General features: G+C 41.8%; 1 protein-coding gene across 3 annotated transcripts in view; it reads right to left on the bottom strand.

Annotated features, from left to right (window-relative positions):
- The window catches only part of MAP3K13 (mitogen-activated protein kinase kinase kinase 13), a 78,464-nt gene that overhangs the window by 41,184 nt on the left and 11,103 nt on the right, over nucleotides 1-26,177 (bottom strand). For all 3 annotated transcript variants that reach the window (XM_074592627.1, XM_074592628.1, XM_074592630.1), the window contains exon 3: nucleotides 8,847-8,992. The gene's annotated coding sequence lies outside the window, so the exon portion shown is untranslated. The remainder of the gene's footprint in view (nucleotides 1-8,846; nucleotides 8,993-26,177) is intronic.

Here is a 26,177-nt window from a genome sequence, read left to right as displayed (position 1 = left end):
GACAGCTCTTCATCAAAGGGATCACTTTGTGCCACCGTTGCACCAGGTTACTTAGTGCTTGCCTTCCCGTCCCCTCCAGAGCTCCACAGCCAACCTCACCACCACACGATGTACACCAACAGCTCCCAGATTTCCCTGGCATTTTCAAAACAGAAACAAAAACCGGTAATTTCCTCTCTTACCCTAAAGCGAAAAGGGATAAATTCAGGAAGTAGAAGGGAGAGCACAGTACCACGCGCAAGTGGAAGAAAAGGAAAAATATTGGTATAGAACAAGAGAAGTCAGTATAAAAACAGAAAGGAAAATAATTTTCAGAGGTTTCCAAGGGTTAATTGAAATGACATGTAAAAAAAAAAAACAAACACAAACACCCAGCAGGGAAAATAAGCAGTAACAAAACCCCAGGAAGACTCCAGTAGAGAAAAAGAGCTTGCGCATACAACTTAAGATTTTCCTCTCTGTGGTGACTTGGTTTGACACACTAACACCTAATTTCATCCATGTCTCAACAGCTCAGGTTTCAATACTCAAACGCAAAGGTCCTTAATTTAATGCGAGATAACTACCTTAACTCATTACGAAAAAGAAAAAGCAATCACTGGCCTAAAATTGATGGCTGTTACAAGATTATGTTGGTAGCCAAACAACAGCATTAGAAAACAGGATGGTTGCAACCAGTTCCATATTTTAATAATACACTTTACATGGCTTTTAACGCATCAGTGGTGAGTAACTAAGTTGATCAACATTAGAAAGAGATTACTTTCCTCCTCATTCAGGTAAAAACAGTGGTAAAAGCAGGGAACTCTGTGAAGTATATGATGCCCAAACACGATTCTACAGATAACTTTATTTCAGTATTAAGGTGAAAATAGAAAAAAAAAAAATTGCACAAAGTACAACAAGGTTATAAGATATTAAAAAAACCCCAAAGTTCATAAGGGAGCACACAAGCACTAGCAAGAAGTTCATAGGTAGCAGGATTTCTGAAAGGATAAATGAGTAACTAAGTAACTGGACCACAAGGAGACATAGTAGACAAAACTGGTGGTAATGGGTGCAAACAGGAAAGCTAGAAGTATTTTAAAAATATCTGTTCAAACCATATTTGAAAAAGATAATTAAGCACTTTCAAGCCAATTAGTAACTAATAGGAATGTTATACGGCATCTGCTAGGCATAACATTTTAAGTTGGCACATCATATTAATTTGAGCCCAGTCCTAAAATAATCATTTAACGAGTTCTCCAATCCTGTAACCTTCAATTTTAATAAACTGGAAAACTACTAGAATTGCAGAAGACTGAGACTAACAATATTATGCCAATAATCAAAAATAGGATACGTTTGCTATTTATAGGCCTCGGTAACTCGACGCTGATCTTGGGCAAAAATCCTACTACAACCTTTGACTGGAAAGGACGGTCCTGCTGCACGGGAGCAAAGGCCTGTTCATCCCAGTGTGCTGTCTCTGGTGGTGGCCAGTAAAGGACACAAAGGGAAGCAGAAAAGCAAAGCAAACGCCTTACACTTCTTGTGGCATGCTCCACTCACAAAAGCGGAAAATTAGAAAGGCGATGAAAGTTACTCAAAGGCTGATTTCCTAGTTCTACATCAATAAGGCTGTTTATAAACCTACTCGGCACACACTTGGAGGTACAAGAGGGACTCCATTGTGAAAACTTCCTACTTGGATGAATAAATAGGTGAAGTGAAACAGCAAGCGATTCTCTAACAGGAGAAAGCCTCAGTAAATATTTGCATAGATAAGATGGCCAGAGGGACATTTTCTTGTCAAGTTCTAAATTCTGTCAAGTCTCTGATCGACTCTTCCAACCCTCTAGGCATGCATTCCTCTTCTGAATGTCCTAATCTTCTGCAGTGGGGTGGGTGACAGGAAGGAAGGAACACAAATCATACTTAAACCATCAGATCTTCAGGCTTTTAACCAGAATCTCCTCAGATCTGAGACTCTGAGAAGTCCTCCCTGCAAATGCAGGTGAAAAGGACTGCAATTTGACAGGACCAGCACCAAGAACTAGGAGCCGAGAAGTGTGACCAAAGGAAAAAAAGTCCCTCAAAGAGAAAAAGCCCAAAAGTGGGACATGCACAATGCCATGAGAACAGGTGAGCTGCAATTTGAGTCAGGGGCCCTAATTACAAGCCCTGTTTTGAAAGGGAATCTGTTTACAGTGGGAGAGCCACAGTGATTTCGGACCCCACTCCTGCCTCACTGCTCTTGTGGCAGCTGCAGAGCCACCACGGCCCAGAGCCTGTAGCCAGAAGGCAAGTCCCTCACTGGTAAAGGGGTTGCCTTTGGGGTAGGATGAAGCTAGGGTGTACATTTTGGTGACCAAGTTGCTGCTACACAGGCAATAAATAAGGCTATCCCTGGAACAAGGCTCAGACCAGAAACAACAGAGCTGCCTCTGCTCGCAAAACAGCATCGTTGGTGAGCCACGGTGAGACATTCAGCTCTGCTTAAAAATGAAAGCAGAAAGCTACCTGTATCATCGTCTACCCAAAAGCTATTCAAACAAACTCACGGACACTTGGACCACCACTGTACAGTCTTCAAATGAAAGTGCTACCAACTTCTGTTACCAAAGCGCGGCCTCTTACAGCAAAACCACCTCCCGTACAGTTGCCAGTTGTTTTTTTTTTTGACTGACTGTACTCTGCAAGATACGATGGGAAGGAGTACATAAGATTACCTGATGACTTCCTTTAACCCTGTATTGCCTTTAACAACACTTCAGGAACTTAAAAAAAAAAAAAAAAGACACAAAAGGCACTAAAAGCCAATGACAAGACTTCAATCTGGAAAAGGGTAGATTTAGATGAGATCTCAGGCAGAAATTCTTTGCTGTGAGGGTGGTGAGCCCCTGGCCCAGGTTGCCCAGAGAAGCTGTGGCTGCCCCATCCCTGGAGGGGTTCAAGGCCAGGTTGGACGGGGCTTGGAGCAACCTGGTCTGGTGGGAGGCGTCCCTGCCCAGGGCAGGGGGTGGCACTGGGTGGGCTTTAAGGTCCCTTCCAACCTAAGCCATTCTACGATAAGACAAAATGCATTATGCCTTCCCTTGTTTAAGCATGAGGCTGGTATGGATTCCTTTTTTAAGGCGTTTCTGGGTGGTTTTCCCAGGAAGCCCACTCTTTCCAGATGAGCCCTACCTTTCAGGCTCCTCACCACAATAAAAGTCTGTGTCATTTTAGGATAAGTCATGCCACTATAACATTAAGAACACGCACTGATGAGGCTGGGGAAGTTCCAAAGACTTTGCAGATTTTTATTCCTGAAGGAAGACCGGCCCAGCTCCTCAGAAGCTCTGGAACTCTGTCTGGAAAGAAAACTCTGCTACATAAGAAACATTAGAGCCCATTTCCTTGCTGATAAAAAGGCAGTTAATGCAGCAAGTGAACAATGGTCTTCCCAGATTTACAGTCGTCGTGACCAGATGGCAGGAAGCGCAGAGGACACGTGAAACAGGACATGCACCCTTGTGTCTGAGGAAGCTGCTAACTGAGGTCTTCCTCCTTGGGGGAACTCTCTGCCATCTGAAACTACATGGACCCAGGCCACATCCTTTCCTTCGGTCAGGGGTGTGTGAGGACACTTACATTTATCTCTTTCCAAGCTGCCCATTTGTTTGTACAAAACCTGTAGGAATTTTGTTATCTTAAAACCTCGGTCTCTAACACGTGGTTGAAATCAGACAATGGGTTGTAAAGTTATCAACGAGAGGATGAACAATCTAGAAGTCAACGTAAATACAGATAGTCAGGAGTAGGGTAATACAACCAAAGAGATGAAAATCTGTTTATTTGCTGGGTTTTTTTCCTCTAGAAATCATTGGCTGAAACCCTTAGCAGAGGCCCTGTGAGACAAGCAGATCTATTTGTTCAGGGAAACAATCACAAAATAATGTTCCTCCCAGAGAACATGCCAAAATGAAGTCTTCCATAACAATAATTAACACTAACAGAACTGCCAGCAGTGGGAAATACTGCAGAAGAAGTAAAAATAAGTATGTATAATTAGCAGTTATAAGGGATACTTCTAAAGCCAACTGAGCTACAGTCACCTCTCCTCTCCCAGGTTAGGAGCCTGCAAAAGAAATGAGACACCAGACAATGAAGCCCCAGTAAATGAGGAAAGAAAAGTCCTATAATTGATGTTATTCCCACAAAAAGGCATGCATAAATGGGAAACTATTGGGGCGAGGAATTAATGAAACTGGAGAAGTGATTAAAAAAATGCTGTACAATTCCCCAGGGTCAAGTTTTGTTCAGAGGGGGGAAAAAAAAAAAAAAATCACCTGCACAAATATAGAAACAAGTGCTGAGCAGCTGTTTTGTAGATGAGGATTTGGGACTGAGAGGATCACAGGCTGGGCACAAATTATAAATAACAAGTTGTCACAAACAAGGCAACTTCTATCCATTGACAGGAGCACAAATTCACGATTTACTCAGTTTTGATAAAGCCTTTGGTACAGTCCACTTTTGGGTCGGGCTTTTCAGGAAAGGGAGAAACCATGACAGAAGGACAAGAAAAGAGAGTTAACAAGGTGAGCTACGAGGGATGAGTGATCTAACTCATTGAGGTTGCTCCATCTGAACAGAGTAAAAAGAGAAGCTAGGGTTGAGATATATTTCTATTAAATATAGAAACAGTTTCTGCAAAGAAAGAGGAAACCTATCTTCCACATTTATGGTAAAAAGAAAAAGGAATGGACTCAAACCGGAACAAGAAAAATTTACTTAGGCTATTAGAACTTTTCTAAATGGTAAACTAGTGAAGCAGCAGCCTATGGAAGTCATGTTGCCTCCTATATTAGGAGGTAAAGGAAAAAAAAAATTAAATCATCTCCCAAGAATTTCCAGCAATAGTAACAATGCTTTGATGCAATGGGTCAAGACAATCTTTTGGAACCTTTCACGCCTCTTCTCCGATGAAAATATCAAAGTAGTGAAAGCTTTGCAGCAAGACCAGAAGCTAAAACATTACTCTGATCTTTTGCAGTGGAAGGTCTTGACAAATTAAATCTTTTCCTCCTTGCTACTGTTATACAACCTCTCCGAGGAATAATATTCATATTTCTACCAAAAAAACCTACAAAACCTGCTGAAAGCCCATTAAGACAGCAGAATTCAAGCACATATAAGTTAGAGAATAAGGCACTATATTTAGTACTAATACTTTTCTCTGTAGTACTGTGATAAAGTTCCTTCAAGAACAGTGGATCAGCCCTATGTAAATATTCTCAAGACAAATAAAACCTGCTCAGCATCTTCCTCCCAGACTAGCATCACTCATGAAGCTAGCAGCTTTTGCTTCAGAGCTTACTGCTTTTTATTCCACTTTCTCCCAGGAGACTACTGTTCCCCCGCTGCTAAATGCAGACCCTATTAGAGTCCTCTTGATCTGTCTGAGGTATCACGATGCAGAATCACTCACTTTGTGAACAGTTATGACAGCACTTTAAATAGTTACAATCATGATTAAGAGATTTTTGGTCCAGAATATTCAGATTGAGAGCATTAAATTTGTCAGCAGAGGTGATTTTGATCCTTGTTTGCAAGCACGATGCTGGACAATGCAGTACAACGTAGAAGGCACCCCAAAGCAGGACATCTCAGGAGATGCGGTATGGCATACCAAATACTTGCTTTCTGAATTAAATCACAGAGCTGTCCTTAAGGGACAACCAAAAATTAAACAGCCTTCGCCAAAAGGGTACATAAGTGTTAGCCAATGTCCTAATACTCCAAAGCAGTCAAACCATCAGTTTTGTATTGCACAAGATTTGCCCATCCAGGGAAAATAAGCACCACAGTAGTAAATACAAGTCATGGCTAAGAGAGAAAGAATGAGAGTCATGTTCAAAGACATGTCAGCTGAAGCATTAACCCTGGGACCTTCCAGGACAACTCTTTCACAGGAGTGTTTTATAACCTACAGTTCTCCCTAAGCAGAGTGAAAAAGGTGACTGCGTTTCCCTTCAAGCAGAGCGATGTGAGCCTGCTCAAACTCCAGTCTCCCCTTTATTAGTAAGCAAAGGTTTACAGAAAGTGCTTGTATACTTTTCACAAAAGATATAATATACTGGACTACACAATTAGAAGCTTGCCTGGTTCACTTGTTCTCCCCTTACATGCCATCTACTAAATGTCATAGTCCCCCTTATGAGCCGTACTTTCTATCCCTAAGCCACCACCATGCATATAGCACTCCAATATAGACTGTCTGGTCTATTAACTGGGAAAAATAAGATAAATAAGAAGCAATGTTGATGAAGCAACTGATGAATTGCTGTTGATGAAGCAAGGGCAGGGTAGTTCATGCAACTAACTGCTTTCATTGAGATGAAACCAGGTTCAAATCAAGGGAGAATTTAATTCTTCAGCAAAATACTTCACCTTAATTATAACTCATAACGAGAGACAGCTAGAGTCTAAATATACGGAATCTCTGCCTCTACAGCACCCACTTCTTGGGTAAAAATTGACAGCTTTTATATTAAGAAATTAATCCCAAAATGTAGCTCCATCTCACATCTTCCTGCAATCCCACTCAAGAGGTGGCTCAGGCATCTCCTAAAACTTATATATCTGTAGTTTTCTCTGCATGAAGTATCTCCTTACAACAAATATCATACAAATGTAAAGAAAATGTACAGAACAAAACCACTTTCAGCCTCCTTGAGTGAAGCAATTAAATGTTTTCTTTCATTATGGATATATAAGATATATGGATATATAAGAAAACTTTAGATAATTTTACAGTTAAAGAGACAAGAATAAGTGATCTCTCAGCTAGCATCTATAAAGAAAACAAGAAACATTTTTTTTTTTAAAACATTCCCCTAAACTTATTTCCCAAAAGACTACAGAATTTTTATACAATTTGCTCCTTTTCAGTTCTTCACACAGATATATGCACGTTTGGTAACATACAAGTTTTACCATTTAATTTTTAATAAATAAAATAGGTATAGTTAAACTAAAAAACTGCACATATGACACAGATTCAACAGATTATATATTCTTAGGAATAGCAATATCCAAAACATTTTAAGTATTATGCTAACATCAAAAGCGATGTACATTAAAAAAAAAATCGCGAGCTCACACAGATGCCTTAGAAGATTACAGAATATGAGTCAGAAAGAAAGAAGCCTCCTGCCATTTACATCATGTTTCAAAAGTGACAACAGACCATAAAGACTGACAGAGGGGGCAGAGGGGAAGAAGAGTACACTCGAAGACCAAAAGCCATCTTAAAGCTCCTAACCCTGTGTCCTAAGTGGTCTCTCTAAAATGTCCAAAGGTGTTCTTACACGGCTGGCCACTCCTCAGAAAATGGAACTGGAATTTGTCAACAGGATCAACCTGCCTGAGACTAGGCTCTTTGTCAGTCAAAGCTCTTTGCCAAATACACAGAGAACTTTGCCTCATGGGGAGCTCCCTGAAAAAGAACGACAAGTTTTCTTAGGATATGAACTAGAAAGCTTTCAGTAAGGGAAACTCAGAGAGACAAGGTCAGTCAGACTAGATATAGGAAGGATTTATACACGACCCTCCCTGCCTGCTGTGCCTTGGTTCCAGGCTTCCAGTTAGCCCTCGATGTCCAAATTGCAGCAGACTCCGCCCAGCGCTGTCTGGTCCCTAGGGAAGTTTCTCATCCCCACTGAGAACTGTCTGCTTCTCAGTGTTACCTTAGTCTCCCTGTGCGAGCTGCAGGCTCCTGGCTGCCTACTGCATCTCTCACTCCTTCCTCCTCCCCTGGCCTGCTCAGCCTCCCAAAGCTTCTCTCCCTGAGCTGAACCCGGCTGTTCCCAGACAGCCCACACCTCCTCCAGGATGCGGGCTCTGTCTTCTCAAAGACAGGCAGCACAACTGTGAACAGAAGTACAAAACAAACAAATGCTGTCTACCGCAGAAGTGCCAAGCTACTTTTTAATGAATCCCCCTTTCACTATAACAAAAAGGGCTGTAAACTTGCTAAAGCAAGTCCCTGATCATGGCTAATACTTGCCAAAGGGACGCATTGGAGGCAGGATGCCAGAGATGCACAAGCTCTGCACCACCTATGGCAGCAGACATCAGAAGCAGAATCAGCAACAATCACTAATCCAAGTACCTATGCAGAGCAATTACCTCCAATAGTAAAGTTTGACACTACTTGAGACACCTGATTTTATTTTAGAAATGATGAACAGCTGCTTGAAGCCAAATAAATAGCTAAAAACACATAGTTCTTACAGTATTGAACTTACAACCTGCTCAGATTTCAAAATGAACCACGACCCTGCATTTTCCTGGAACTTTGCCGGTGTCTCTACTCCAGCTACAACAGCCCAGATTCCTGTGAGGAATTCTGCATTCTCCAGCCAATCACGATAGTAAGAACAATAAAAAAGTACTTACAACAATAGAAAAATAATATATCAAAGTTAACCCCTCACAAAATCAATAAACCTGAATTAATAGATTCAAATGCTTTCAGAGTTCAAGTTATATTTGAAAAATCTAAACATTGTAAGATTAACTTCAACTCAGTCAATGCAAACAGCCCTTTGGCACTCGTCCCTTCCTGTTGACTCCCCTCTGAACTGGATCCTGTTAGGTGTCTGCAACTGAGCTCCTGCAACTGAGCAAGTTCAGCACTGAAAGGGCTGTGGACACAATACAAAACAAGAAGGTAAGCTTACATCGTTCCTGCCACTGAAAGGAAAGCACACCTAAAACTTAAGGACAACTGCAGGAATGAGCACTTTACTGTTTCACATCTTCTCAAGTTTCTGACTAGTTACAACACTTTAAACATCAACAGCTGCTGATACCTGATCATTTTTCCAGATGCACTGAAAGCCCATGTCCTCTTGGCTTCCTGCACATGTGCCTCCTCTTCACGTCAGATAAACCAAGCTCTTCTCTGGAGTTGCACCATGAGTAATGTTTAGGACAGTCCAGCACTGAATTCTTCTCTCTAGAAAGAGCAGCAAGAAAACTCAGAATCCTGTTGAACAAAAATGTATTCAAATAAATGCTCCCGCGATCCATCCGAAACATCCCATTAGCACATCCTGATGTTACGTGGCACATTTAAATTCAGCAGAAAACATCCAACATTGAGTATGCACTTTCAAAAAGAAGCTAGGAGTAGAAAAAGACCTCAACATATTTAGTACATCCTTTCTTAGCACAGGCATACACTCTATAATCCTTTTACGGTACAATTTTAATCTAAATTAAGCAAGCAGCTCCAGTAAAAGAGCTCATAGCTTTCCATATTACAAAATTACACCATTCAGGATAGGATTAGATTTTAAAGTAACGTACTTCAAGATAATCTATTAATGACTTTTTTCACTCAATTTTATACCTGAACTCCAAGTTATTTGTTTTCCTAATTTTAAACTAATTTTAGGAGAACCGTAAGTTATTACAGTCCTACCTGCAAACATTGTTTTCCTTATAACCCTAATCGTCACAGACACAACAAGGCTACTACAACACTGGAGAAGGGATTCAGTAATACCAGCACAACCGTCTTGCCAGAATTAAAGACTTTAGGCAAGAAAAGATAGCTGGCCTTGCAAAGCCAGAGGCACCGTCTGCCTCACGTTATGCACCACACGTCACTCAGCTGGTCTCAAGACCACTCCCAAAGTCTGGAAGTTCAGCATATTCCTGATTTTTTGCAGAAGTGGGAGTAAGCATCACATACTCCCCTCCCACATCAAAACTGCAGACTTCAATTTAACCCAAGATTAACTTCCAGGATTAGTTAAAAAACTATGTAGGAAAGACAATAATGAGATCTGTAACAACAATCCTTAGCGAGAAAGAAGGTGCGACCTTCACTCTTGTACAGGAGACGGCAATGTCTATCAGCGGGAGCTGTTTGTTTTTCTGATGTTACCATTGAAAGCAACGGTTTCGGAGTATGTGACCGCCAGTAACTAAGTGTGCAAGAATAACAGAATAGCAGAAAATGTTGTGAAGAGTGTGGGGTGAATTGCTCTGTGGGAGGGACCCCTAGAAAACAATCTCAAAAGGACAGTTGTGAATTGGTCATTACAATTATAAATACAGTTTAAAAGAATAGCACTTAGACTATGTTACAGCAAACAAACATGAAAGTTTTTGTATTTGAGAAAAACAGTTGACAGTTATAGAAGCCCAGTAATTTCTACTGAATACACCTTAGAAACTACTGACCAAGGAGTGACAAAAACAAGTCTTGCAAAACAAATTCCCAGCACTGATAGCTCAGCACACATTTGCTGGTCTTTCACCAACAACACTGTAAGTCTTGTCGCCACTCTCATTTCATTTTAGCTCTGTATTAGTTCGCTCCTTATCTTCTCTAATTTGCCACAAAAAGAGGAAAGGAAATTCCACATTCGCAATAAAGAAAGCTTGTGAAGTCAAGGTTAGGCTACATTCAGAGGCTGTATTTGGGCAATAGAAAGGAAGATGATGATATAGCAATATTCTTGCCTAAGAAAGTACCAATTTGCAAGCACTGTTGCCCTGTACCAACCCTATATTAACCATTTATCTACAGAATGATTTCCAGGTCAATCACCTTCCCGGAGGCAATACATCAGTATCAGCAATGACAGACACACAACTGTAGTAAATCTGTTCATCCACTTACACCACCAGCAGCAGAAGGTAATTCTGCCTGCGCGCCAAAGCCTCTTGCTGTGCTTTTACATCACGTTATCGAAGTAAGCGGCAACACTCCTCATAGAAGACCTCTCCCATCTTACTCAAGGGTTTGCAGAGAAAAATAAAATCCCCAAATCAGATAAATCATCAGAGCTCTGCTATACATTACCTCAAGCTGATGACAACTGGTCATCAGTACCAGCATTATTCTAGTAGGAGCTGGTGCCCAAGTAGTTTTACAAAAGCTCCCAGTCAGCAACCCACTGGCACCAGTACAGCAGCCACACGGACATGTCCTGAGAGCGAGATGGGGACACAGCACAAGCAAGAGTGAGACGTGGCAGTCAAATTCCTTAGAAGCGTAGACATTCCATCACTCCAAAGCAGATGAACATGCATACACCTTGTTACAGATCCCATCAAACACCTAGCAAAAACCCTTCTAGAAATAGGGAACGTACCACATAGGCATGTCGTTTAATTCCTAATTAGCACTCTGCTGAGAGCAATGTTTATTAAGCAGTGAATAACTCCTTCCAACAGAGGTAAGGAGGGATACTTTAAGATAAAAACCACAGTAAATATACACACATTCTAACAGGTTTATTAGACAAACTTTAGAGCTTATAGTTTTTTACATATTAAAAATGTAAATATTTGCCTTTGTTTACAAGAAAATTACATGGTGCTTCCATTAAATCAGTGAAAAAAAAGCCCAAAGAGCTAGTAATTACAATTTCTACAACTGTTTTAAGACAGGAATGGTGCATGTAAACACATCAAGGTTTATTTTCTTGCTTAAAAAAACCAAACATTTTAAGTAGATACTACAGATAAAACAATAACACAGACTTGAGAGAACCAAAACCACACAAAACCAGAAAGATTGTTTTTGATTACATTATAGTTCTAAACACAATTCACACCTATAGAAAACAGCACATAAAATTGGAGAGATGCTCGTAAAAAATACGAGACACTAGATGCCTGAAGTTGGCAGAACGCCATTGGAATAAATTATTGAATTTCACATGAAAAAAATACAGCCATCTAAGGACAGATTTTAAAACACCATTTGATAACTGCTAGCAAAGGTAGGAACAGTCAGTACCCTAGATGAGAAGGGACTTCTGGGGCCAAAGGACTTTACGCCAGATGAGTTTAGCTCTTCCTGCACTTCCATTTACCGCCCCCTTTCATAGTATTCTATTGGCTTTTAACACTTGCTTTCCAGGTTCAACCTGAAACATTTTATGCATTTACAAGCCAATACAGCATGGTGTATCGCAGATTTAAGCTCTTAAGAATGCCTAAATACACTTACCCACTTGGTAAAAACCCTTAATGCGAATAGAACAAACACAAAAACCAATCGCACATAATACAGAAATCATACAAACTGGAAACAGGGTTATAAAACATACCTGCTGATTGGATTTTTTTCCTTTTTAACATAATCATCATGGACCCAAGGGACTCTTTCAATCTAGTATTTCTCATCCTAACAAAATACCAGCAGAATTATGAGTATTTGGATTCAAATGCTAACCCCTGCAGATGGATTTTGTTTAAAGAACTCAACAAACAAAACATTATTTGCTGTGAAATTCTTCTACTTGTGGTGAAAGCCAAGCTGTCCTGAAATCAATAGGACTGTCGGCATTGTTTGTAACTGAGCTAGAATTTCCTCTGCCCAACTTAAGATCCATTCAAGATGCTGCTAAACACTGTAACACGATTTTGCGCCCTCACGATCACATCTATAGTTCAAAATAAAATGTGCAAAATGAATACTTACAGGGAAAGCTGCATAAATGGCATGAAAGTAGCAGCTGTGGCTGATTTCTTCAGAGAGTAAACTTTGTCCCCAGCCTGGCTGCTGTGCCTGGATTAATGCTGTTCCTGTACCGTACCCAGGCCTTGAAGCCTTGGGAAGTTCCTACCCCAACTCAGCAAGGTGGGAGGGGTTGCTATTTTAACTGTTGGCTGATAACAGCTTATCAGCAAGTTTTCAAAGGTTAAACTCAACACATTTGCATGGCAGAAGTGCCAAGAAAGCACAAGGAGAATGTTGAATTAGTGTCCTCTCTCCTACTGCTGCAGGGCCCTCCAGCCAGACCTCTCTCGTACACCACCACCTGCCACGCAGGCCAGCGAAGTTAAACCACAACTCCCGTTCTAAGAAACCATAACTGAAAGTGTGCAACAAAAGTGCTTTCTTTCAAAGGAGAAGCTTGCTTTGCCTGCTACATTCCCACTGTCCGCCACACAGGATGGAAAAGCTAACCCAAAATCTTTAAGTTTGGTCCTTAAACACAAAGCAATTTTACTACTGTTGCCAATTTTATCACTGACACCACAGCTCCATAACAACTCACTGGCAAACAAAAACAAAATAAAATCTTCAATTTAGGGCCTGCTATGACTTTTTATTTCTATCCCAAGCATGCTACTGAACCATAAAGGGCTGATGCAACTTTAAACCAGAAAAAAACCCCAGAGTTACAGACTCATTACTAATTCATCCTGGCTGAAGCTGCACACCAGCAGCTGCTGCCTCTCTCAATTAACAGCAAATATTGAACAGTATTGTCATTTAACCGTGTTTACTGCCTGCTGCCCTGTCCGCTGTCACATTTTCAAAGTGTTCTGGCACAATTTAAAGTATCAACATTAATAAACAGAGCTTCGTTTAACCCCTTACGTATCAGCAGAGTTCCTAGCAGAAGTGCTTTACTCATTTTGTACATTCATTAGGTGTTTGGCGATGGCTGAAGCCCAAAGACGCAAGGTGCCACCAAAATGGTATTTGTTACTCAGTGGCCCACAGGGTGCTTGGCTTCCGCAGAGGTCTGAGCACAAGTGTGAAAAATGATGGGAGTACCTCCAGCAGAGCAGCTCTCTTCATAAATAAATGCCAAAAAGAGGAAACAAAAGAGGGGAAAGAGAAGACCACACATTTAGCCTCTGTTGCTGAAGATTTAAAGCAAAAAACCCAAAACAAATGAAAAAAAAAAAAAACAAACAACCTCAAGATACAGTTGTTCTGTGGGCAGATCAGCACGGGGAAGTCAAGAGAGCCCACATTTGCCCATTGTCTTCCTACCCTCTAGTATGCCCACAGCTGTGCTGCCTTTTGGACAGGCTGGTTTTAAAGCAAATGATTATACGAACAATGCAATCAGAGCAAGCAATTGGAAACGATGCACTTCTCCCACAATGCCTCCACAGGTACTTCAGTGGCCTACTTGCTCTGTGATGTCAAGTTTGCTGGGAGCCACTTAAGTACAAATGACTGTACATACTTTATATTTCATTTACACGACGTGTTCCCAACAAATCAGCAGGCAGTAGCATCTCATCAGCTCTCCTATGAGCTTACTGCCAACTGGGCCGGGGCCAATGTGTAGATCCCAGTGACCTAGAGAAGAGAGGGGATGCTGAGCCAGCCGAATCAGACTGCAAGGTGTACACTGGCAATTTAGATACTACATGAAAACACCAAGCAGCTTCTGTACAGAATTCATTAGAGCAAAAGCTAGAATAAAACCATCCAAGCTGATACTGAAATTGGAAGAATTCACTTATTTCTGAGGTATTGGACACCTGTACTAGGCCTTCTGCAGAGGCAAGTGTGTTATAAGCATGGGAGCTCCAAGGAACAATGCTCTGAGGGGCGCATCAAACAGGGGGATAGCTTTGCAAATTGGGCAGGTAAAAGTAGTCTCAGGATCTGGCCAGGACTTTGTGAGCCTCTATGAGCACACTCTTCTTGGTTTAGCTCATTTGGCTGCAAGTCCCCTCATTTTCTCAGGTCCCCTCTATCTGTATCGTGTGCAACTCTAATACCCAGTCTGGTCTGTTAGGAGGACTCATTCCCTCCAGGTTCCTCCACCACCTTTGTGCCGATAGTGTCTGAGGTCTTCAGATATATTAGGTGATATGACTAATACCTGCCATCTGTTCATTGTTACCTTCTCTCTCTCCTCTCCTGAGGAGGAGTCATCAGTGAAGTGCTTGTTCTACTTGATCTATTTTAGGAGCGTGGGCTTTTAGCATCCATGCAGCACTATTTTAAGCTAGAAAAGTTAAACCAAAGAAGTAGACCATGCTCTTGCAGGGAAGACTGAGCATTTGCAACATCCCTTAGGTCCTGTAAAAGTCTCTGACCAGGCTCAGAAACAACCCTCTCTTCTGCAAAAGTTATCTTCGCTCCCAGCATGCCCAAGAAACAGAACCACTGGCCAGGTTTCACTGCAGGCTTCAGGCCACAGAAGAGCCTGCAGATAAGATCCAGGCCTTTGAAGGTACCTGACTGCTCTCCACAAAAACCAAGCCAGTCACCACAGCTCACAGCATCAGCAGGTAATACGCTGCAGCACTGTGTTACCTGGTTTGAGGAATAAGGAGCTCCCACACAATTATACCACCTCAGTATAGCCCACTGAAAACAGAAAAAGGTACAAATAACTGAGGCCAGGTCTCTGCCCCTCAGACTGGGATGAAAGCTTCCAACTCACAGGGAATATTAAGCATTACTTACACCAACAGCTGCTCCCCACGAGCTATGTTTAAGGGAAAAATCAAACTGGACACACAAAGGAAAGATGGGCTGGAGGGGAGAGGGGCCAATGGAGGGTAATTTTGCTGTATTTCTTGCAGGAGCTGTGTCAAAGCGCAAAGAAAAAAATCCTCACACTGTAGGAGGCTGAGAGACTTGAGATGGAGCAGTGAGGAGTCGCTGGCCCCATAAATGTTTAATTTGAGCAAAGCAGCAGATTCGTAGTAAGCACAGTTCTGTTGCTGCTGAACTGCACACTCCTGCTTTGATTTCTAAATGACACAAAGTGAAAACATAAGTATAAAAATAAAATAGGAGAAAAAGAACAGGGAGATCTCTATACCTGGCACTACAGATGCAGCATGCACAAGCCAGCAACCTACTTGGCTCTCTCCCTTCACTACTGCACAAGGGCTAGCGACACACACAGAGCTCTGAAGTACATACCTCAATTTCACAGCTTTGACAGTTGGCACAATGCTGGGGATCACATCACCTGAGAACAAGAGCTACTGCACCTCACCTAAGAAAACAGCAAGTGCTGCAAACCTCCGGTTAAAGGCAGCAGGCCACCTGCTAAGAAAACTGTGAAACTGTAGAACCAGAGAGCAAAGGTGGATGTGGAAATACCAAAGAAAATGAATCCACAGAGCCCTGGGAACAGAAAAGGGACCCACCTGGAACTGTTCCTCTTGCAACGCTTCCCCTAAAAGAAGAGCTGATTTTTTCTCTGTGCCATTTGCCTTGCAAATAAAACCCATCAGTAAAGATCATCATTTCCATGAGTTATTCCCATCCCACTCTAAACAGCAAAGTCAGACTGGTTAAATAAATTTGCGAGGGGAGAAAAGTTGCTAATTAGTGTTTCTTCCTGCCTAAAATGCAAGAAGATCCTAAAAAATAAATTAATGTAATCCATGACCCCTATGAGATCTCCACCTCCATTGTTCTGCCTTTTCCTGCTCTTTTCCTCCCCCAGACTGGCACCGATCACCATTATCTCCTTCTTTCCCCTCCACGTTCAGAGAGGAGACTATTTCCTTTCCCTGTTTATATCTTCCTCATCAAACTTAATTCTTTTTCCTGTTTGTATGTCCACTTGCTGAAATTCATACAACTACCTATCCCTCGTCTGCCATCTCCTCCATGTCTCCAATCCTAAAGATAAATGTGGCTTCACTAAAATCAAAGGCAAATCTTTAATTAGACCCAGATTTCACCCCAGCAGCATAACTATATTTTATTAGAATTGTGTCACTTATCCCAAGCACTGAATGGACAAGTATCAAATAAGAGCAGGAAGGCCCTTCGCTTAGCTTTCCTCACTCCCACTATGAGAGCCTCCTACGGCTGAACACACATATACACTGGTATTCTCATATTTTGCACTCTCCTCAAGGTTGGGAGTATATTTTAGAAAGTGACCATGAGTTTCAGAAGCAGTTCCAACAAATAGTTTTCTTCTCTCCTGAGGCAGTGAAAAAAAAAATGAAGAAGAAAGAGAAAGCCACAGCACAGCCTCAATTAACCTACAAGGACACAATTAAATGTTGCAAGTACACCCACATCAAAAACCTCGTTTTCACTGCAATTAGCTGCGGTCAACCAACTTGCAAAGCCAAGACAGCACCTTGGGCTCTTCTACACACACCTCAGGTAGGAACATGCCACCAGTGATAAAGCAGGACCTCAGTGCTCACTGCTGGCTGCTCTGAATTTTCAGCTTCCTGAAAGCCGATGTCACATGGCATTTCTCCTTGCAGAACGGCGACCTTTGCAGGCCTCCAGAGAAAGAGGCCAAATTCAATACTAAAAAGATACAGATGACAACCAAAATGCTCGTGTGCCATGCTACTCAAATGACAGAAAACATTAAATATTTACACTGACACATTACAATACGATTCTACTCTAATTGCATCTCCTGTGACACAATCATGCTATTTTTCCTTATGAGAAACTCTCTCTTAACTCTGAATACAAGATATCGAGTATGTGAAAGTTGTCCGTCCTGTATCTTATCAAACACTGGTTGATGACTTCACCCTCATACAAAGGCTGCAGAAGGAAGAACCCTCTAAGGAAGCAGTTCATGGACAGACTCACAGAACACCTCCAGGAGAGTCAGCCTTAGTCACACCTCGTGACATTGAGTTACAGGGAGGATCTCTCCTTACTAGGACCAAGGTGACCACGGTTATTGCCCAGGTCAGGACGCTCTGCCACAGAAGAAAGGGCAGATACATTAAGTAGTTTGAGCCATAGCTATTCAAAACCTTCTGCAGTGCTTCTTGGGCAACCAGTAAGGCTACCACCACCAGAGCTGTATTTTACATCTTATTTCTCACTGACGAGCCAAAATGAAGCCTCCCTACCTCTCCAGCTGACAATAGCAGCAGTAGCTCCATTCTTCCAGGACAGAACCGGCTGTAAATATTGGCTGGAAACATTTATTCCCGCTGGGGACTGGTAACTGTCTTTAATTGTTGGCAGTAGTTGGGGGCCAGGGGAGTCTCTCTTGTGCCAAACAGCAGACAAAACACAACAAACAAAAAAATTATTGCACCTCGCATATACAGCAATACCTGAACCTACATAACCTTGAAGGGGCCACTGTGTTTGTGTTTAAGCCAAAGAAAATAGGCTGAAAGCAAAAAAATATTTTAGAAAAGCTATACTCAACCACTACAACTACTTAAAAGCAAAATGACAGAAAAGGTGCTCTGTCCTTTATGTCACAGATTCAAGGGTGAGGAAATACCACATACAGGTACATGACCAAAACATGAGAGGTGAATCGCAGGCCTGCAGACCTGCACATGGACAGTGACCCTAGTCAAGATTTTTCTATCAGTTTTACAACACTGGTAAAGTTCACCCCATAAATAAAACCCCAGCTTGCTAGGAAGGTATTTCTGACTGAGCACAGTTAATAAAATACACAGAAAATACAGGTGAAGCAATGCTCTCTGTGTGTGCCAAGTCCAGCCACATCAATATAGACTGTCAGATGTTTTTCCCCATTTTCTTCAACCAGAAAGCGTTCAACAGATCATTTAAGTTTTTCATAAGAAATTCTTCACACAAGTTGATCAATATAAAGCAATTCTTGGGAAAAAGCCTATTCAAGTTCTATCGTGGGACATTTTTTCTACTCCTACCAAGTAACTGCATAAGCTGGGTTGCAAACCTAAGGGTCAAAGCTACATGCTGACGTGGATTTGTTGACAAAGAAAATAGTAAACAGAGCATCCATAAAGAAGGCCGAAAGACCACTCAGTACGCCTTGAGAAGGCTACAATGAGGTTTCTGCAGAAGGAGATTTCTGGCTGGGATATAAATATGCTGTAATCCTTGAGAAACCGTCCTGTTCATCTGCTGAAAAACTGATAGCCGTTATATAGGAAGATGACAAGCTGAATTTATAATATGGTAAACTTTAAGGCTGAAGAGATGGAGAGAAATAGCAGGTGGCCTTTGATATCAAGGTCTTTGCTATTGCAGCTTCAGTATGTATTCTCTTGCTCCAGGCAATTACTTGATCTCACACGATTCCCAGAAAGACCAAATTCTACTTCAGAGCTTGAATGAAGCTCAGGAAACATTTTCTCTCAAAAAACATCTTGGAAACATGAAGCAATCAGAACGATGCAGCTTTTTTTCTCCTGACGAGTGCCCAAGGTAACAAAGGTAATCAAGATAAGGGCACAAAATAAAACACTGACTGTAGATGGTTAGTGCCTAATACAGGTATGATTCTTCTAGGTTGGCTTTTGTGAATATAATCACCTGAGATGACACGAAGGACAATTTTCTTTAGCACATTAGAAGAGCTTCCTGGGAAGAAAAGAACACTATGCTCACTTCTGCCTCCCCTTTGGGTTTGCCTCGTATCTTCCTCTGTGTAAGAAACAGGTTGATCAAACAACTTCTTCCTTCCCACGTGCTTCATTGGGAGGCATTACAGGAACAGCCTCATTGTTCCAAACAGTTCAAAAGCAAATGTGTTGAACGGATAATGAGTCTCAACTACATGGGAACATATGTATTTTAATCCGAGAACCACAGAAACTAACTCTGATGTTGAAAAACATAAACCAAGGAGAGTGAGAGAGGGGGCTGTATCTTTACCCAACCGTGAGAACAGTTTCTCATGCTCCAGACAGGTCAGCAGTTCAGAACGAGGAAACGCAGGCAGTGGAAGTCTGTTCCCTAGGCCCTGCAATACTTCCTGCAAGCCTAAACACACCGGTGCATCCTCTTGTTCCAGCAAGAGCATGAGAGATGATCCCTACGGTGGGCTAAGGGTAGGACAGCACAAGCAAATGAGTTACTCAGGACTATTACGCTCAAAACCCATTTGTCAAAGGGAATCACCAAACAACGGAATGTGGTACAGTGGTTTCTGAAGATGGCAGATGGGTTCCTCGACCCTTTTTGTGAGGGTCCTGACAAACCAACAGTCTGCCTGGGTAAGAGACAAGAGTTAGCCATGATTACCCACGGTTATCCATTTTTTTCAAGTTCATAGCTTCAAATATCAGCTAGACTGCCGATAGGAGAATGAAGATACATCACTATCAGAAATTATTCCTGAAGATAAATCCTCAAGCACAATGCTGAGTTCCTTGCAAAGAAGAGTAGACCAGAACATCTTTTCCTTTAGCGAAGAGCCCCATTTCTCCTAACAGTCTATTTATTGTCAACTTGGACTAGAAAGCTACAAGCCATGAAGCATAAATGTTACTGGTCGTGGCTACTAAGCAAACAGCCTTTGCACATGCAGCCACATATGGGCCTGTTGACTAATACCTGGCCTTCTACATTACATCCTTTCATTCCTTCCAGTCGTCTTGTTACACTTGCACTTCAAAAAGAGACTAGAAATTCTGCCTACTGAATAATTCCCAGCAAATCACCACAGCTTGTTGCAATGAGAAAGTTAAAGATACCGCTCACACAAGCCCACCTTTCAGGCTCCTGGCCCTGGAATATGCTGCTCAGAAACGTTACTTCTACTGCAGTGTTGCAATCAAATATCTCAAGACATGACAGGAGAAAAATATAATACCTTAGGAAAAAAAGGTGAGAAAGGTACATTTAAAAAGTATCTGATGTCACTCCTCCAAATGTTTAAGTATCAGCTAGACAGTGAAAGGGGTCTACTAGAGTTTCTTAGCTGCTCTGCCTTCCCTGCTCCCAGCATCAGGGGAAGCAAAGCCATCAGATGACGGCAGGTCTCCTGGGCAGCCAGTGTTGCACAATTTGGTGGTACTAGATTGGAGAGAAATGACTCGTAATGCTCAAGCATCAGGCTTGATAACAGAGAACAATCCTTTCCCGACAAACATGCAGGTCAAAGAAAATCACATATTCCTTTGACCTGCACATCTGACTGCACTCCTACAGTTTGCTTTTTCTTTTTTCATTAAAAAAAAAAAATCACCAGGAAGAGAAAATCATTCCTAATCCACTTAAATGCTTTGGCAACATTAGCCTATTTTCTATTTCCACTGGTAACTGCTACTTACCTTTCTTCCATTCTAACTCCTGGTACATTTGTGTACTCTCCTCTCTCACTAGCAAGAGTGAGACCTGACACTTCCCTCACCCTTTTTTCCCCCCTCTTGTTGAAACCTTATTTCCACTGCTCTAATAGTTCTTGACTTAACTGGGACAAGGAAAATTATTCTGGGCTTCTCTGTCCTAGCAGTTAGGCTATTCTGTATTAACCATCCAGAGCACTGAAAAATCATACTGAAGCCCCAGGCAACTACTCTAACAGTCCCTTAAATTCGTGGTTTAATAAAATTGCCCATTTTTACTGGACTTGTCTACAGCCATGTATATATATAAATATATATATGTACTTTTTGCATAAAAATCCTTCAGTATTAATAAAATTCAGAAAATTCTCTTCACTGCTACACATGGCAAAGTTCATTTAACAGCATTCACGCCAAAAGGTCCCAAAAAGCTAAATATCTATCCAACCTTAAAACATAGCTACTGCTTCAGCAAGATGGTTTTTTCCCATCCTTTTAAGCAATATGCAGAAGCATTTAAAATCCTGAAGATCATAAGTCTTGGTAAATATTACACACTAATAAAATGTAGAGTTGTATTCATTAGTTTAAGCGCGCAGCTGAAAGGCCTGACTTTCAAAAGGTGGCTACGCTGCCGCTCCCTCGGCCTGTTTTAGTCTAGGCTAGCACATCCAGCCACCCAAAAACAGAGGGGAGGAAGTTTTAACTTGGCAGGGCATACTCTTCTCAAACTCTGACCATAATTTCGTGCCATCTGATGTCCAATATCAATACCATTGCACTAACATTATTTTTTTTTTAAGGGATGTAGAGTGTTTCTGTACAACCCCATTTTTCATAGCAATGCAATTAAGAATTTGGTTCTACTCATCTACCGCAGTAGCAGTTTTCAAACTACATGTGTGTCTCTGAAGATACGCGCTCTTTTCAGAGTAAACCAAAATGAAAACCTGCAACGGCATACATCCTAAACTGCGTTACAGAGCCTTGCCATTTCTGGTGCAGAAACAACAAAGTGAATCTTTCTTTTATACACTGTGAGAAAGCAAATCCCTTGCATTTTTCAGATGGCACTTCCCATAAACTGACAATCATTTTGCAAGAGAGAGCATGCTGGATAAATGTATGTAACTTTCTAGAAAAGTGCATCCAGAAAAGCCTTTCCTTTGAGTCACATTACCTAAGTTTTTAAATTCTTCTATCAGGCAAAATCGGGGCTGGTTTCAGTTTCCTGGAGTCTATACCTGAAACAACCAACTGTGATTCGAGTCCACCACTGAGTTACGCTGTTCAGGTTTCTCAGTATCCAAGACTGCCCCATCCATAAGCAAGGAATTAAGCACCAGCTCATTTTCCCGGATCCACTTTGCCCATCCTGACGCTGGAAACAGAGCGTGCTGGCTGAAGGCTGATATCAGTAGAGTGCAGAGCAAATAAAGATACCAGTATAATCACTTTTTAGATAAGTCAGCCAATGCAAGCACAGCTGACTAGAAAATATACAGTGGAGAAGCAGGAATGTACCAAAGCATAAGTGGATAGGAGTTCTGCTAGACCTGAAATTATATGGACTAAGAATACAATATCCTCTGATACCACACAACATTTTGTCAAGCAAACACTAAAGCATTCCCGTAACTGCCATCTCAGGAGAAAACACAACCAATTTAAAAGCACACAGCTCAGTTCTTCAAATATAACAGAAACACTACACAGTAGCAGCACGTGCACTATCAGGTTTTGTGCATAGTTTAACACCCACTCCAAGTTTTTACTTCATAAGTTACAGCTGCAATGGACAACTCAAATGCACAATCCATTTGATGCACCTGCATTAGCCCAGAAACAGTACACAACTTTTAGGTACCTGCCAGCAGCAGGCTTCAGTTTCCATGCAGACCCCTGTGATGAGCTAATGAAACGGTCCCCAGCACCGTGAGCTGTCATATCACCATCTCCTCCACAAGACCCCTTTGGGAGAACAAGTTCCCAGCCCTTACTGTGATAAAGACCAGGACAGCACATCCTAAACACAGAGGAGGGCTGGCAACTGATGCTCTCCCCAGCCTCCCTTGCCATTCGCAAATACACTGTAAAACAAAGTGGTACATCCATTGGATCAGCAAGTGGGTTTGGGTGGAGCTTTTGGGCTTTTTTCTATTTTTATTTAAATCTCAGCAGTATTATGCCTAGTAATGTTTACAGGAGACACCATTTCTCTCCACTTTCACAAAGAATTATGATCCTCTCACAAAAAGGTACGCAACTGTATTTGCAAAGGTATACACACAGGGTTAACATTTGAAACCCTCCAGTTTACTGCAAGTCTTTTTTTGATCCATGTATGTATATCACTGGCAGGGGTATGCCCAAGACCCCAGTGCTCCTGATTTCACCATGCCCTTCCGATTCGGTGATTTTCTGGCGGTGCAAGCATATTCTAGGTGAAGTGCAATACAAAGCTCACCATAAGATGCACGGCACCTGCTAAGAGCCACTGCCTCAAACCCTCTGTGACAGAGCGCTTCAAAGATAGGAACCAAAACTTGAAACCAAGGAACGCCGAAAAAGCAGCTGAGATTGCCTGCATTTGCCGTCACAGGCTACGACTTTAATTGGAGCATACTGGAGGGCATTAAATAACAATTTTAGAAAGACCAATATCGACTTCATTTATTTTTACAAAGCCTTTCTCTGCCCTCATCTTCAGTGACTACACATGTCAGAGAAAGGTCAAAATAGCTTAACTTTCTTCTGCACTGGACAAAAAGGCATGAAGAACAGCCAGTAAATTTAGCTTGTTCTATCTTCACTGTGGCTTAAGGAAGAACAGAAGTAACTTATTATCATCAAATTGACTCCAGCATAACCTGGCTGCTTTTATCAAGGTTGCGTAAATTAAAAAGATAAACCCAGAACTCTACTTTGCTTGAGATTAAAAAGATACATCAACTCAAAGACAGAGTTTAGATTTCAAGGAAAAATAATTTCTGGTAACAGACGCCAGAACACAAGAGTTGAGCACCTTTCTGAACACCACGATTTCAAAATAACAGATAACGCAATGCTCACGCACCAGAAAATGGAGACCGAGGCAGGTGCTAAATGAACTAAGTAAAAGTTTACCGTCGACCTTATCAGTAATACTAAACTTCTCCTTTGCTTGGGAGTTCTGAGCAAATGTTATTTTAATAGAAACATAATTCCGTTTCAAGATGGTAAGTACAATGTGCTTGACAAACAATATTTTCTTATTTGATAAGGCAATATGCAGACGAGTAACGCTACCTGGCAAATTTACAATGACTTGAATGCTGCACCTCTTTCATACTCGTCAGTATTTAATCATTACACATGATCGTAACGTGATCAAACATTTTAAATACATCCACGCAATATTTAAATGTAGGAAAATTATACCATAAAAATAGAATTGTTTTACTCAGGAAGCTGGATAAAACACCACTTCAGGAACCTGAAGCAATACCTCCTTTTGCCCTCCAACGTGATAAAAGTTTTTTTACAGTTTATTCCCTTAACTAAATGACAGCTTAATGTGCTCTGCCTACTAAAACTGGTTTTCTTAACAGCAGATCTTAATAAAAGAAAGGCACGCTGTGGCTTTCTGTCTGCACACTTATTCCCTAACTAAAGTGGGCTGCAGATGAATCCTGGCACAGTGAGGTCCTAGATCAGGAATTCCTGAAGTTTTGTTCATGGAAAGTTAATTACAGTGCAGCGGCTGTGTAAAACAACTCTAAGAGCAGCAAGCCTCAGGGCTGATGTTGATAGAGTTGCCATTAAGTGAATCCTATCAGTCCCCAGTGGTAATATTTCACATCCAGTTGAAGCAAAACAAATGGTTCCCAACACAGCAGATGAAACATCAAAAAAGGCCCACATACATCTAGCATCCAAGCTGTCAAATCCAGCACTGTAGCACTGACAACAGCCTGAAACTCAATGTGGGGATGAACCTGATGGATCTTCCTGTAGGAAACTTGGTGTGTCTCTACTTGTACCACAACTGAGTTTCATCTATTGTGCTTTCAGTTTATAACGTGAAACCCTCAAGATCTCCAGGAAAAAAGAGATAACCCTATGATTAGCTGGACTTCTTTAAGCATCTCTAGAGACGGCTGGAAGAGCTCTCCTTGGCAGAAGGGGATAAGCAATGGCCTGAAAACAGTATCAGTAAAAGGAAAGGAGTATCCAAAACGTTTATGCAGTTTTCTTCCACAGCTCTCGTCTCTAGTAGCCCAGACAGCTCCCAGAATGGTCTCAGCCATCCAGCACTGCAAACCTTCCCTCTCCCAAAGAAAGTAAGGATGGCAACTGATTCTGGCTGGGCAGGATCATCCAGTTTGTCAGCCTGTGCCCATGGTTCAAACTATCCATATTTAGCCAAGATTCAGGTTAAACTGGTAGCATTTTTTTCTCCCAACGAGAAGAGAACTTAATCCAGAAACACTAAGCCATTTTCAAGTCCCATAAGGCCACACAAGTGATGACATATCAGGGACAGACAGGCAAGGGAGAAAAGCTAACAGGCACCCCTATGGTTATCCAAGCTCTTACATTTAGGACAGAAGCCTGCTACAGTCTAATCCACGTGAAAAATGGACATAAACCCAGAGCCTCAGCAAAACCAGGTGGTTATCCAGTATTTGAATGCATGCACGCTGCCATCAGTCTTACGGGACTTGTGTGGGCAGGCGGATAACATGCTCTATTCCCTTGTCAGCAGAGCTTCCTAGTGAGCACAAACGCTTGAAGTGCCCTGTGTGTTGTTCCCCCCCCCCGTAAGCTGCAAATCTCTTCAAGGAGACAGCAACGCAGCATCGTTACTCAGGCACCCTTTGGCTGCAGCAGCTGCCAGAGAAGCACAGCTCACAGACCTCCAGCCCTAAAGCCTATCTCCAGCAGCCAGCTGTCCTTAAAGGCAGTCAAGCAGGAACGAACTACGGACACCTCCTGCTCCATAACAGCTCTGAACGCAGCGTGCTCCGGTGCTCCCATGGGAGATGCACTTCCTCTAGTGCCCTGTCTGGCAGGAGGGATGCGATCAGAGCAGGCATCAGATCCAGCTTGCAGGCCATCTGGCAAACCATGATGCTGCCTCTGACCAAGAGGAGGCTTTGAGCCAAGAATCAGTACCAACTGTTTTACTGGAAACATCTCCAAATATTTTCCAGCTACCATTGAAAATATATCCTCTAACAAGGCTGGAACAGCTACTAACTCCAATGGAGGTGTCTCTCTACAATTGCACACCGTCAGAAGACCCTGTGCTGACAAAATCTGCTGGGGTAGCTAAGAAATTAGCAAGTCAACAATAAGCAAGAAATAGGAGCAAGTACTCAGAGCAGACAGTATCAGGAATACCA

Source organism: Larus michahellis, chromosome 6 (assembly GCF_964199755.1).
Source record: "Larus michahellis chromosome 6, bLarMic1.1, whole genome shotgun sequence".
In the NCBI taxonomy this organism is placed as follows: Eukaryota; Metazoa; Chordata; class Aves; order Charadriiformes; family Laridae; genus Larus; species Larus michahellis.
Note: the sequence above shows the minus strand (reverse complement) of the source record. Positions and strands in the feature narration are given on the sequence as shown.